The 13,292-nt window shown below is 36.8% G+C and overlaps 1 long non-coding RNA gene across 1 annotated transcript in view; it reads left to right on the forward strand.

The window, feature by feature from the left end:
- The window catches only part of LOC120801684, a 61,469-nt gene that overhangs the window by 45,823 nt on the left and 2,354 nt on the right, over window positions 1–13,292 (forward strand). The gene's annotated exons all lie outside the window — the stretch shown is intronic.

Below are 13,292 nucleotides of genomic sequence, written 5' to 3' on the forward strand. Positions count from 1 at the left end.
CTGTGATAAGCGCCAGATGTCTTTGTACTCGTCGCAACACTGAGATCAAAGTTGTCCAAGTCTGAAGCCTCTTGTTGCATTCGTACAACACACTACATATTTCACCAGCTCTTAGACATAAATCTAACATTCAGTTTAAAAACTGTATGTAATATAATTTAACTTAAAAGTTTATTAATTGACCGTGCAGGCATCATATATAATGAAGTAAAAGGCACACTCTTTAAAGTGTTTGGTCCAGACCTCACCGAACAAACAACACAAGTGTTTTTTTTTTTTTTTCACTTACCTTCACAAAAACATGAGTTACTTGTACAGTACATCTTGCCTCTAAAAAGGTGACTAAAGCTAGACCTTCATTAGTTAAACCAGCAAAAGTACTGTGTTCAACTTGGTCTCTAATTACATCATCAGATTCAAACAGTAGAGCCATCAGCTGCTCACTCGCTGTGTACTATTTAAAATCCCTCTGTCTAATTACTGCTTTAGTCCCATATCCCTATGACATGGCAGTGATAGATCATTATTTTTCCTTGCAATTTGTTATATTCTTTGCATTATAATTGGATCAGATTAATTATTATGATTAATGAATTCTTGGGTTTCTGTGTGTAGCCATGAATACTAGGGGCTTGAAACAGGGAATGTATACAAATTTGAGGTGCCAGACTGACATAAGTTGTTAACTCCGAGCCTCTTGAACGTCTCACTTCAACATTTTCATCAGTGGCTTTCTCAGTCTGTGTATGAACCAGAATTCTACGTTTTTGTTTAATTTTCTTGCATATGTGAAAATCATATAACAGTTTTATTACTTCTAAATTTGTTAAGATGCCTCAGTAATTCTGAGTATACTTCAATTTATAGTTTCTCCTAATGTTTGACTATTATACTATTATACTGTCCATAATATATATAATGACATACATTTAAGTGAAATTAACTCAATAACTTAATTTCTGTTTATGTAATTAATTTTCCTACCATATAGGAACTGAAAAATAGCATTGTCTTCTTATTGTGTCTATAAGCATTATAGTAATGTCACTTTTACAATCAGCATCACTCTGTTTACTACTGCAGACATGGCCAATCAGTTCAATTTCAAGTTTATAACATGATAGTTTATTAATGAGAAGTGAAACTGTTGGCTGCAATTTAGCTCTTCCAAAAAATACTGTCCATTTATGGTGGATGGACACGAGTCAATTCCCTGTGCATGGGAATGGCTCATTAAGGGGCTGAGGCGAGTGGTGTGCGTTTGTATATGGCTGCCGTTGGTCGACATGCAGAATGGATTTATGGTGTCACTCAGCCCTGGAGAACGACTAATGAGGGTGTACAGGCTAGCGGCGTCCGAGTGGGGTAATTCCACCCACCATCCATCCAACACAGGGGGGTTGGAGTCAGGGAGGAGGGGGTTTGTGGAAGGAGGACACATCGCTCATTACGTGAGAGTGTCTCAGGAGGTTCCTTTAATATTTTAATAAATAACATCAGCCCAACAAGAAATTAATGAATAGTATCATTAATAATGAGCCTGAGCCTTGTAGTGATAGGACAGATATTAAATTGAACTACTGTGGGGAGATCTCCTGAGACTCTGGATTTTTCCAGCAGCAAACAAGGCCACTGAATGAGGCAGCCGTCCCTCCGTGCCAACAGCTTTTACAACAGGTTGAAAGTAATAAAGGAGGATTTTCCCAGCGATAAAGTTAAGCCCTAGGAAATCTGCTCATGTAGATCGCTATGAAAGGCACAGCCAAATGTGATCCTTAATTAAACTTTAATCAAGATAATGCTGTTTGCAGGAGAAGTAGTTTAAAAAAGGTGTCCCCAGCCCCCTTTTCCATCCAGTCAACCTCCTTGCTTGATGTTGTAGCGGTCATAACCCCACTTATCTGCTCCTTAAACTTGTTTGTTTGTTTGTTTGTTTTGCGTGTTTTCATTTGCAAAGCCTGGTATTCTTTCGTTGTATGGTTTTGATTTAGGTTTACATTTGTCAGGATTTCTCTGTATTGTCTCCTTTTATCTCCTCTTAGTAAGTTTTGCCCTCCAGATTATACTGAAGAAATAATATTTCTGTACCAGAACTACCGAGTTCATCATAATACAATGCATCTCAGTAACATAAGATTATGTAATTCTGTTAAAGTGACATTTTTGAAGTAAAGGAACTGAACATTGAGATCCTTTTTGGTCCTAAATGTTATCACATAAAGCTGTAATCAAACAAATGACATTCCAAAAATAAAATATTTTTACCACAGATGAGTGAAAATAAAAATTGCTGTAGAAAATATACTAAATGCGCCCTCTGGTGCGTCGTGCGTTTTTACTTGAACTAAGATTATGCCAATGTTAACTGAGGTCCGACTGACCAAGTACTAAATTACTTAACAAGTTGGTGAAGCTAGCTGCAGCAGTATAATGAGGCATTGAGACCACAGATGAGTAATGACATTTGTTTTGCACCTTGAAAATACCAATCTTACTAATAAAACAATATTAATGCTTTTCATGGAATCATTTAGTAGGAGAATTGCCCAACAGCTTCATCTTATAGTAATGTAGTATGCCATTTTTATCTACTAAATCTCAGCTCTACCTTCTTGATAACATATTACACAAACAGCTTTGTGAATATGCCGCATCTTATCGTAAAAGTAAAATGCATTAATTTACACAAAGCAGATTTGGGTCAAGTCATGTTCATTTACATAATAGTATGCATTATCAAAGCAGGTAAACTACATTATGGGGGAAAGGGCTTACACTTAATAATCGGTGTGTTACCTTATTACATGAAAAGTTATATATGTCTCTGGGATTCTGTATCTTTTCCAATATATATTGTTTTCTGCTCTGCCAGCTAATGAGGATAGTACACACTGTGAAACTTAACTGTGGCAGTTGGCCTTGGTTAATTTGTTAGTTGCATAATCTTCGAGCAGTAATCTTAAAATAGGATCCAACACTGTATATTTAAAGAAATATAATAAATAATATAATAAAATATTAAAAATATAATAAATGAATTTAACTTAGAAATTAGAATTTATGCCCAGTATAACTGTGTCTTCCTTAGAAAACAAAGGTCTTTATTACATGTTGGGTTTTTGATAGCATTAAGAGCTTTAATTAAGCATTTCTGCATTTTGTAATATATACATTAATATCCTTAATAATGCCAAAACAGTTAAAATCCTTTGTGTAGTAGATAAGAAGTGCTGAATTTTCTTCCTGAAATGTGGCTTGTAATTTCTGTTCTGTTTAGACCATATGTCCCTACCACGTACAATATTTATTCATTCCCCACTGTACAAAAAAATACCAGTATTTTCTTCATAATAAAAAGTGGATTACTGTGAATCACAGGAAAGCATCACCAGCTGTCACAGAGAAATTAGACCATGCTGGCCAATGTCTATGATGATTTAAAAAAAATACATTTGGAAATTAATGGCCATTATTCTTCTGTGTGCAGGGCAGTAGTAGTACTGGTTATTATTCAGTTCTTTTAAAAAGTTATTTTGAATAAATGATTATATTAGTGGTGGTAGTAATAGTGTTTTTGAGGATGAAACATTTTATTGTTCTTAAAATTTGTTCAACAGGTGAAAGAAATAGCTGGAAGAGCAAAGAAAGTATAAGCCTTACATTTGTACTTATACTAAGTTATAAAAAAATATGCACACTACATACTACATACAAATATGCATAATCTGAAGCAATAACATTTATATTTGTCAATGAATTCTATTGAAAAAATTAATAAAGCTATCTTGTAACTTTTGGGTCATAGAGAAGGACGAAATATAGGAATGAGAGACTCTCCTATTGCTCTCTGTGTTTTGTTTTGTTTTTTGTTTTTTGTTTTAAAAAAAAAAAAAGGACACTAGGACAATTCTGAGGTAAAAGTGCTCCACCACCTGAAGAAGTAGTAGTCAAGTTTGACCGATTACAGCACCATTGCTTGTTTGGTTGCCTCCTCTAAAAGCAATACTCAGCAGAACATGGCTTTTTCTCTTTCACGTTGTGCTTTCTGCAGAAGTAATTACATCCATGGTTTTTGAGGTGCAGTTTTATAGTTTCCACAGTAGGAAAAAAAAGTAGAAAAAGTTGGCTCCTTTAGTAACTAAAATAGCCAAATAGCCTAAAAAACTAAAAATTTTCTCTTTGGATAGTGAACCATAGCACCAAAGTCAGCAAAGAGGGTATCACATCTTCATTTACATTATTTCTTAACTTCTGAAATGTAATGTGTGTGTGTGTGTGTGTGTGTGTGTGTGTGTGTGTGTGTGTGTGTGTGTGTGTGTACACAGAATACTGTAGGAGGCCGACCAGACAAAGACAAATCACAAGCTCTCCAATTTCCATAGTGCTGTACATCTTTTAATCATAATGACATAACAATGAACAACACTGGGCCTGTGGCATTCGATGGACAAGAGCAGTGAGGCACACATTTTCACCCCTTCATGCTGCCGGTGGAATGACTAATGCACAGAGGGTCATGGTGTAAAACCGTTGCCCCAAGGTCAGCATACTGACACTTAATTGTTTGTCCTGTCATCTGTCACTTCCTTGAAATTTCATATCTGACCCCTGTTAGCCCTGTGTTTCTGTTTTAATCCCCAGTGTGACAGAAAGATCAGGACTGTGCTGTGATCAAGATGTGTCAGATTACTTGTGTTAGGTCCTGTCATTTTGATGCAATACAGACCAAAGATGCTTGTCTGTCATGTGCAGACTGAGGCATTGTCTTAGTCTTTAATGCTATTTTCACAGATTGGTTCCAAGATATTTGTCTTAGGTTATTAACAATTTAACTGAAGAGAGCAGCTCTAGATAGTCTAATGGAGAATCATACTCTTCTCTACTTGGTCACAAGTCATTGAGGAAACTGAATCTCCTTGCTATTCCGATCGTTATAACTGTGAAAGTGGTTGTTTTTCGAAATTAGCTATATTTTTTAAGTCCTAAAGCTATATTATGTAAAGAGTTGCATATTTAGTGTAGAACTATGGTAATGAAATTCACAAAGTATATAATGCAGGAATAAAATTGCCCTTGTTTAGTGTCTGTAGTTTATCTTTGCTCATACAGTGTGTCTCATTTCCATAGTACCTTTTATGCACTTTACCTTTTATGTTTTTAGGTGCTTTGGGAATAAGTGAAAGCCAATACAAATTGGATTATAAATGGGAAGGTACATCAGTCACAGCACACTTGTAATATTGTTTTTTTTCGCTCCACTGGCTGCTGCAAAGGAAAACAAAGGAGCATGAATCTTTTGAAGAAATGAATTTCAGTTAGTTAAATTATTGTTTTATGGCGGGCAAAAAAACAAACTTTTTTTTACATGTTGAGTTATTTATTTATTTTGTGATTGTTTAAATCAATTTTTAACAACATATTTTTGTGCAAAAGTACAGTACAAACTGTACTGTACACAGTACAATATTACACAGTGCATGTCTGCGGCTGAGTAATACGCATGATTCAGCATTACACGTGCTATTATTTAATAGTCATTTGTTTGCCCTTAAACAATCATTTCAGTTGCATTTTTATCTACCTTATCTTTTTATCTTGCTTGTACACTTACATTTTACTCACCAAGTTCATCGGCAAAGCTGCAACATTGCTACAAAAAAAAAAGTACAAAGAGGCAAAAAAACATGAGCACAGTCATTACAGGTTCAACTTTGAAGTCTTGCGCTTGCGTAGTTTTGTGTGCACACAGTTTTTATGTGAGACAATTCGGGTGTGTGATAAAATGCCTGACTGTTTGTTTCTTGCCAGCTTAGCTGTGAGGAGTAAAAAGCTTTTAAAACCCATAAAAACGATAGGAAAAACTATGAACACAAGTTGTGATAAACGGAGGTTATCATTAAGAGTTTTAGAACTGTGTGGCTTTTTCTTTCCTGGACACACTCATGTTTGACCTATTGAAATATGCCCTGTAGAGTTAATTCTATGAAAACACCATTTTGTTTACAGTCAAGGTTTCTCATCAAAATCAAATAGTGTATATTTAAAGCCTAACAAACATACTGAATGTTTTTCCGACCAACTTTTATTGTGCATTACTGCCACAAACGCTAATCTGCAGCCATTTGCAGGCAGCAGAATTATGTATCCCGTCACTTCTATGCTTGAAATTGTATCATGTCTGTTTTGACACCCACAAATATATAAACTCAAACACAACTCAAACACAGCGATTCTTACCCCATTTCCCCATTCATATATTACAAATTACTCTATTATCTGTAATTTATGGCTTTTTTTTCTCACTCCTGCAGTTTCCCATGTGCAACAGTGTGAGGTTATCACCCAAGACTTAACAAACGATGTGCTTGTGTTTGTATGAATGTATTGATCAGTGCTCTATTTGGGCAGATATCTTTTTTTATTTAGGATGGCAGGTTTACAGGCAGCAACGCTGTCTCTCTCTCTCATGCCGTGTCTTCTGTTTTTTGCCTCACTGGCTTTCCTAACTGCTCCACTTTATTGAATAAATTCAAGCTGTCACTCCCCATGCTGGCAGAATAACTCAAACCCAACATATAGTAATACAGGAAAAGTAGGATAAAATAATCTTGTCATGGCTGTAAAAGTGATCGCTTGAAGCCATAGTCAGCAATCAATACACTAATTCCATAATTTATACTCGCAGCAATTGAGGAGGAAGGAAGCTCTGATATGGTATTTCTTGGCTCACTGACCAACTTTGACCTTCAGTAGAAGTGAGAGTGGGATTATTGTGTTGTTCGGCTCAAAGAAATCACCTACAAGAGTTGAACGGCAATGTCTGACATTTTATGTTCAGGACCCAAAACCTAAACTGATTAATTCTTGGTAAGCACCAGCTCTTGAGCTTTCACTATCTTTATGACAGCAAATCCCTGACACTCAGCTGACAGTGAAACATAAAAGCTGGTCAGTGATTTTCTCTAACTTATTTCTTTTATCCTTTCTTTTTTATGGGGGATGGGGGTGGTGGGGGGTGGGGGGTTATTTTTCACCCTGGAGCAAGAAGAATTTTTAACCAATGCCAGAACTCATTATCACTTCCTCATCTGTCTGCTTCACTTTTCAGCACTTGCCAATCATGGCCTATCCCATTTTCTATTAATCATGTCTTTTTATGGGTCATTCCTGCCTTAACTTAATGGCGAAGGCTGTATGCAGAGCGGTACGTATGTGACTCTAGCAGTACATTACAATATTTTTCTGGATATCCTCAGACATTTTTCAACTGATCCACTCTCAGTGGCCAACAACAGTTTTTCGGATGAGATCCATGAAGCCCCATGTGAAATCCATGAAGGGTAGAATTCCGGGAGGCATTAGAAGTTTCTCTGAAAGGAATAAATTGATTGCAATTAGCAGAGAGATTTTTCAAGTGTTTTTCTGCCCCCTCTAGAGATGCTAATAGCGTAATGATCCCCAAAAATGCATGCAATTTGCCTCAATTGGATGTAACTATATTGTATACTTACATGCTAGAGATTTCCAATCACTGAAAGTCTGATTGAGCATCAGACATTGTATGGTAAATAATAGCATCAATTGGAAATACCACAGCTATTCTATATTTGTTGAATATTATGTCATAAAACTGAAGCTATAAGAGGAAAAGGGGCTCTTTACCTTGTTAAACTTCAGCCAAACCTTTTTTACCTGCTGCTGCAAGATTAAGTTGTTATACAAAGATACTGTAATTGTGAGCATAGAAATCGCTTTAGGCTAATTTTAACCCTTAATATTTAGACTCAGCCCAGTATCCCAGGAATTATGTCTATATTGGACAATTCCACAGGATTTACATCCACTGCCAATGTTCAGTGCCAATCAAAGAGGTAGTGTGCCCTTAATGTAACAAGATTTGCGTCCCCTAAACCTAACCCTGCAGTTAACGTGCAGTTAACTTTTCCTATCCTTAACCAAGTGTTTTAGTTGCCCAATGCTAACCCTTAACCATAGTCTATTTGCCAAATCTATTCCAACCAAACCTTAACTGCACCATAGTTGTAATTCACAGATATTAATCTGTGATAATATATAATCTGGGATTTTGCAAAATCATCCGATATCGACATTCTTGTCTTGTTTTCTTTTGCCATAAAAACGTTGAATAAACGTGACAACAAGGATCTAACAAAGATCCTTTTGAAGGAGGGGCATTGTAGCGCAACCCTGTCTCCTACAAAATACTTTTTTATATAACTAAACTGCAACAGCAAATACGTTTTTATAGGAAAATTCCACATGATTTACAGTTGTAACCGGATTACGACTTCTATTAACACAATGAGGATATGTTCTTAATTTATGTATTGGGCAAGTTGCAGATATGTTGATAGTAAACATATCAGCAAAATGTTCACAGACAACGTATTTGTTTTTGGCCAAAATCAGTTCTTGCAGTACATTATCCTCCTGTAGTGAATACAGCATAATTTAACTTTTCCATCCAGCCAGTGATTATGATACCAACACATCATAATTGGGAAAGCAGTTTAGTAGTATATGAATGTAATTTCTAGGAGCCAGGGTTGGCTAAATTCTCACATAGTCCTCTATTAGTCATCATGAAATCTAACTTTTCCATTTCCTCTTAATCCTAATTGTGTAATAATAGTTGGCAGTTAAGTAGAGGGTTAGTGAACAAGTGTGATCTACCACATTACTCAAAAACCAAAAAATTCCTTAATCTTCAGGATCAACTCCAGTACCCCTCAACCAAACTACGGTTACAGTGCATGATCATGAAGCCAATAATCTAACCCAATGCAACCCAATTACAAAAACCCCCACAAGCAGTGACTGTACAGTCTGTATGATGTCTGTATGTGGTTAGATACAAGGTGGTCTAACTCAGCAAGGGGAAAGTGGAGAGTGAGACCCCTGCCAAGTGGGGGTGTCATTATGATCACTAAATGTGTGCGGTGTTCAATTGCAGCAGGAGATTGGTAAGGAGGTGCATGACCTTTGCTATATTGACCTGTTGGCTAACTCCTAGTGGGGTGCTGCAGCAACACAAGAAACAGCATTAAAGAAGGAAAGAGGGAAAACGGCAAGAAAAAGTTTGTTAAATGTACCCACAGATAAATGATAAAAGAACGTACCTATTCAATTAGCATAACTGCATCTCTGTACATGGATGTACGAATGCACGTGAGCCTTTTACTGCACATATGTATACTGAAGTGCAAACCCATAAAATGTGTGTGTGTGGTTTTTGGGCGGGGTTGTGTGGCAGTGGAGTGGGGGGGGGGGGGTTGTGACAGACAGAGATCTCACCTCACACTTCACATCCCAAATAAATTAAAGGAATTTTTCCCAGATTCTGCGTTCCCCTCTGCTGCCTGAAGCAGAATGAGCACTTGTGAGGATAATTAAAATTGATGATATAGAATGACAGAGACATGATTTCTGCCTGCAGCGAGAGGTCTCCAAAGACAGTCTAACCAAACTGTCATGCCATCGCTATTCTGTTTTACATGACTGTTTCACCTTACTAAATTGATTGCAAGTAAATACTCTATTGAATTAAAGTGTGATGTATCAGTCTGGGGACTCAGGGTTACTGTCTTTTGATGGAGGTTGTCCTCTCATGACCCTTTATCACAGTTAGTTTAATGTGAGTGATTTCTATTGCACCATTTAGGATTTTAGCCTCTAGTTTAGGGAGTTCACCAGTCTAGATGTGTATATAAAGTAGATGAGGGTAACACTGTAACACTGTAACCCCACCAAATTCAGCATTTATAAGCAGTATATAAACACCTAATAATTAGTTTTTTAATAGACCATAATGTATTAGGTTGTCAGCCGAAAGATATTTTCAAGTGTTTGTTATTATAATGTTTGTCAACAATTATAACTGTAACTGGGGTTAAGAAACATAATGAATGATTGACAATATAAGAAAGTTTTAATCTACTAAGAGATATATATGAACACAAAATATGAAATATATATATATATATAATTAGTATTTAATAGTAAAGAACAAATTATATTTATTGAACATGTAATTTTATTTATTAATAAGTCTTCACTCTATGACAACTGAGCAAAGTTCTTCTGCTGATGAAGGCCAAATGATGCAGCTGAAATCTGTGGAAAAATATCAAGGAAATGGACATTGAGTTAGAATTTTTTTGGTAAAACAACTATTTCTGAGGTTTGTTATACAGTGTTATCAATCATTAGCTGTTTATACACGAGTTACAGTATTGCTGCTTCATAGGGGAAGGGATAGAAGCATCTAAAATGTTATTATATCTGCTTACAACTACATTATAGTGTGTTATAAATAATTTATATACTAATGTTTATATGCTATAGGGAGGTTTAAGGGTTTTTTTAATATCTATTAATAATCATTCTTGGAGTATGTGTTGCTCTACTTCTTCCGCTTGTGTACAGGTGAGAGGATAATGTCAAACTAATTATCTGAGTGCAGAGTATCAAAAGATGAGAGTGCTCAGCTTTTGATAATTTATGTGTTTTGAAAGTTTGATAATATCCAAATGTGTTAGTTTGTCAGAAAATTAGGAATTGGCTGTTTTAGAGTTACAGTTAATTATTGCACTAAATACACAATGAAGGGCAAATTAAATAGGCTCCCCGGCAAATTCATCTGTATCTTAGGCTGCTAAATTTGCTCAACTTGTATTATGCTGGCCTACATATTAGGGTCATTTGATTATTCACAACACATGTCATTTTAGTCCTGAGTGAGAACAGCTTGCTCCTGTCTCTGGTTTGTTTGAAGGAGGTGAACAGCTGTCAATGAAAGGAGCATTGGGACGTAGGGCTAGACATGGGGCAGGGTGGGGGGATGGCGAGGCACTAAACCCCCACCAGGGTCCTTCTAAAGATAAATATTGATTGCGGACAGTTTTAATTACTTCTTTAAATTGAGCAATTTTGGTTTTCCCAGTTGGTTCCCTGTGAAAAATCCATGTAGGATTCCACATTGAGGGAGAGGGAGAGGGTTGAGCATGGCGCACCATAAATCACTGCAGATACATAATTCATTGGAAGCATGTGAAAAGGACAAGACAAGATGCTTTGGATTATTGAAAACAGCATTTCCACAGGTCTTTCCATGTAGTGAGATCTCAGTCTTTGTTTGTATTGGAATTTGTTACTTTGTTCAACTTGCACTCTCATCTGAATAATGCAGAATGATAAATGTGCATCCTTTCAGTTTTATTCTTATGCATTTTAATATCAGATTTGATCAATATGAAAAGATGAATAGAACAATTGTCAATATTTTCAATACGGGAAATGGTTAAAATAGAAGTATAAAGAGTTCACTCAGTGATAGTGTCACTGCAGTGCTGTTGGTCACTATATGCTACACACTACATGCTTTCTGTCTACTCATCTTCAGAAGGGCAAGGCCAGTGTTAATTGCTACTAATGTGAGGGCTACTCTTGATCCTTGTATATCATTTGGCATGTCATTTCTGTTTCAGCATTACAAACATTCTCTCTTGGACTTTTTCATTTCATTCAATTTATCAGTTGTATTAGGGTTATCTAAATCGCCTCAGCATTTTACTGAGAAGAAGTAGTCTGGGTCATGGTGACTGTTTGATTCATTGTCTTGCTCAATCACACTTCAGCAGCAAAAAGATCTTGGTGAAATGCTGGTACCTAAACTTTTCTTAAGCAGTTTACAACAAGAATCTACAGCCATGCTAGCAGCTCTGTGTGGCTGTATTAAGCACAGTAGTGCTTTGAACTAAATGTTAATGGCAGCATGCTAACATGCTGAAGTTTAGGGGGTATAATGTTTTCCATGTTCACCATCTTAGTTAAACACGTTGGCATGCTAACACTTGCTAATTACCATTAAACACAATGTACAGCTCAGGCTGATGAGAATGTCATTAGTTTTTCTCATATTAAATCATAAACCAAAGTATCTTATAATTAAGACATTTAATCTGATGATGCTTATGATGATGATGAAGTTATCATAATTCATTTTACTGAGAGGGACATGACTGTATGTACCAGATATCACAGCAATCTATCTAATAATTATGGAGTCATTTCACTAAAAACCATAAATGTTAACCCCATGGGGGCGCTAGATGAAATGTCAGGAGATCACCAAAGTCATTCAGATTTATCCTCTTTGGACCATGAATGTCTGTACAAAATTTCCTGTCGATGTATCTAATAGTTGTTGAGATATTTCAGCCTGGACCAAAGTGGTGCAATGACTGACCAACAGAACGACATTGCCATCCCTAAAGTCACACCTTTAGCATGGCTAAAAACAATCTCACTACAGTACCCATAAGTGGCTGCTCTGGAGCTTTCAATTGTGTCACATTATCTTCTTCAGCAGGTGGAGTTTGCCCGGTTGTTGTGGAAATGTAAGTGTCCCCCTTTCCATTTTTCTGAGCACATTAAGGACTTTTCGTATGTTAGGAGTGACCTGCAGCGTCCCTTTGGCTTACCTGTGGGAGAGGTAGCACAGCTTCCTTCCACTCATCCGTCCCAAATTCCCACAGCCGGACCCACTCCCCTGAGACCCAGCTCTCCATATTGCCAAATAGATTGGTCGCTGGAATTACATGATTGAGGTTTCTGAGTAAGGCATTACTCTGTTGTATTGTAAAGACCCCTACACTGACCTGTGCATGGAGGCATAGGAAGAAGAATTTTTACACTCTATTCATCAGAGGTGCCACTAACAATTGGCTTGGAGTTTTTCCTCTCCCTTTCCTGGTATTAAAGAGAGGAGAGTGAGAGGTAGCTGACTGGAGCACTGACCTTAATCTGAAGGGTTGTGCTGTTATAAGCAGAGGTGAGTCTGGTCAGCTGTGCCACACCAGCCCATTGTCCATCCATAACATGACGGCAGCTGGAGAATGCATACAGAGTGAAGCATTAAATGTATATACTCCAACTGTAGTGTCTCACTCACCCAGGAGCCAGTAGAACAGTTTCAGACCTATGTGGTTTGTTTCAGGTACTTAGTCATATATCATAAAGAATACAGCGGTCCCATTTGTTTTTAACAGAGACGCGTGAAAATGGTCTAAAAAAATACACGGAACAGATACTGCACAGGCAGCAAAATTACAGGCTGACCAGCCTGAGTACATTCCTCATGCCTTATCCTACATTATTAGAATACTGCAAACAGAAAGGAGAGGGACCTTGTATGGTGTGTGTTTCAATCAGTTATTGTTATTTGATGTGTCTGATGTGATGTTTTGTGCTATCTGGCCTGTTTCACATTC

This window comes from Xiphias gladius, chromosome 16, assembly GCF_016859285.1.
Source record: "Xiphias gladius isolate SHS-SW01 ecotype Sanya breed wild chromosome 16, ASM1685928v1, whole genome shotgun sequence".
Classification (NCBI taxonomy): domain Eukaryota; kingdom Metazoa; phylum Chordata; class Actinopteri; order Istiophoriformes; family Xiphiidae; genus Xiphias; species Xiphias gladius.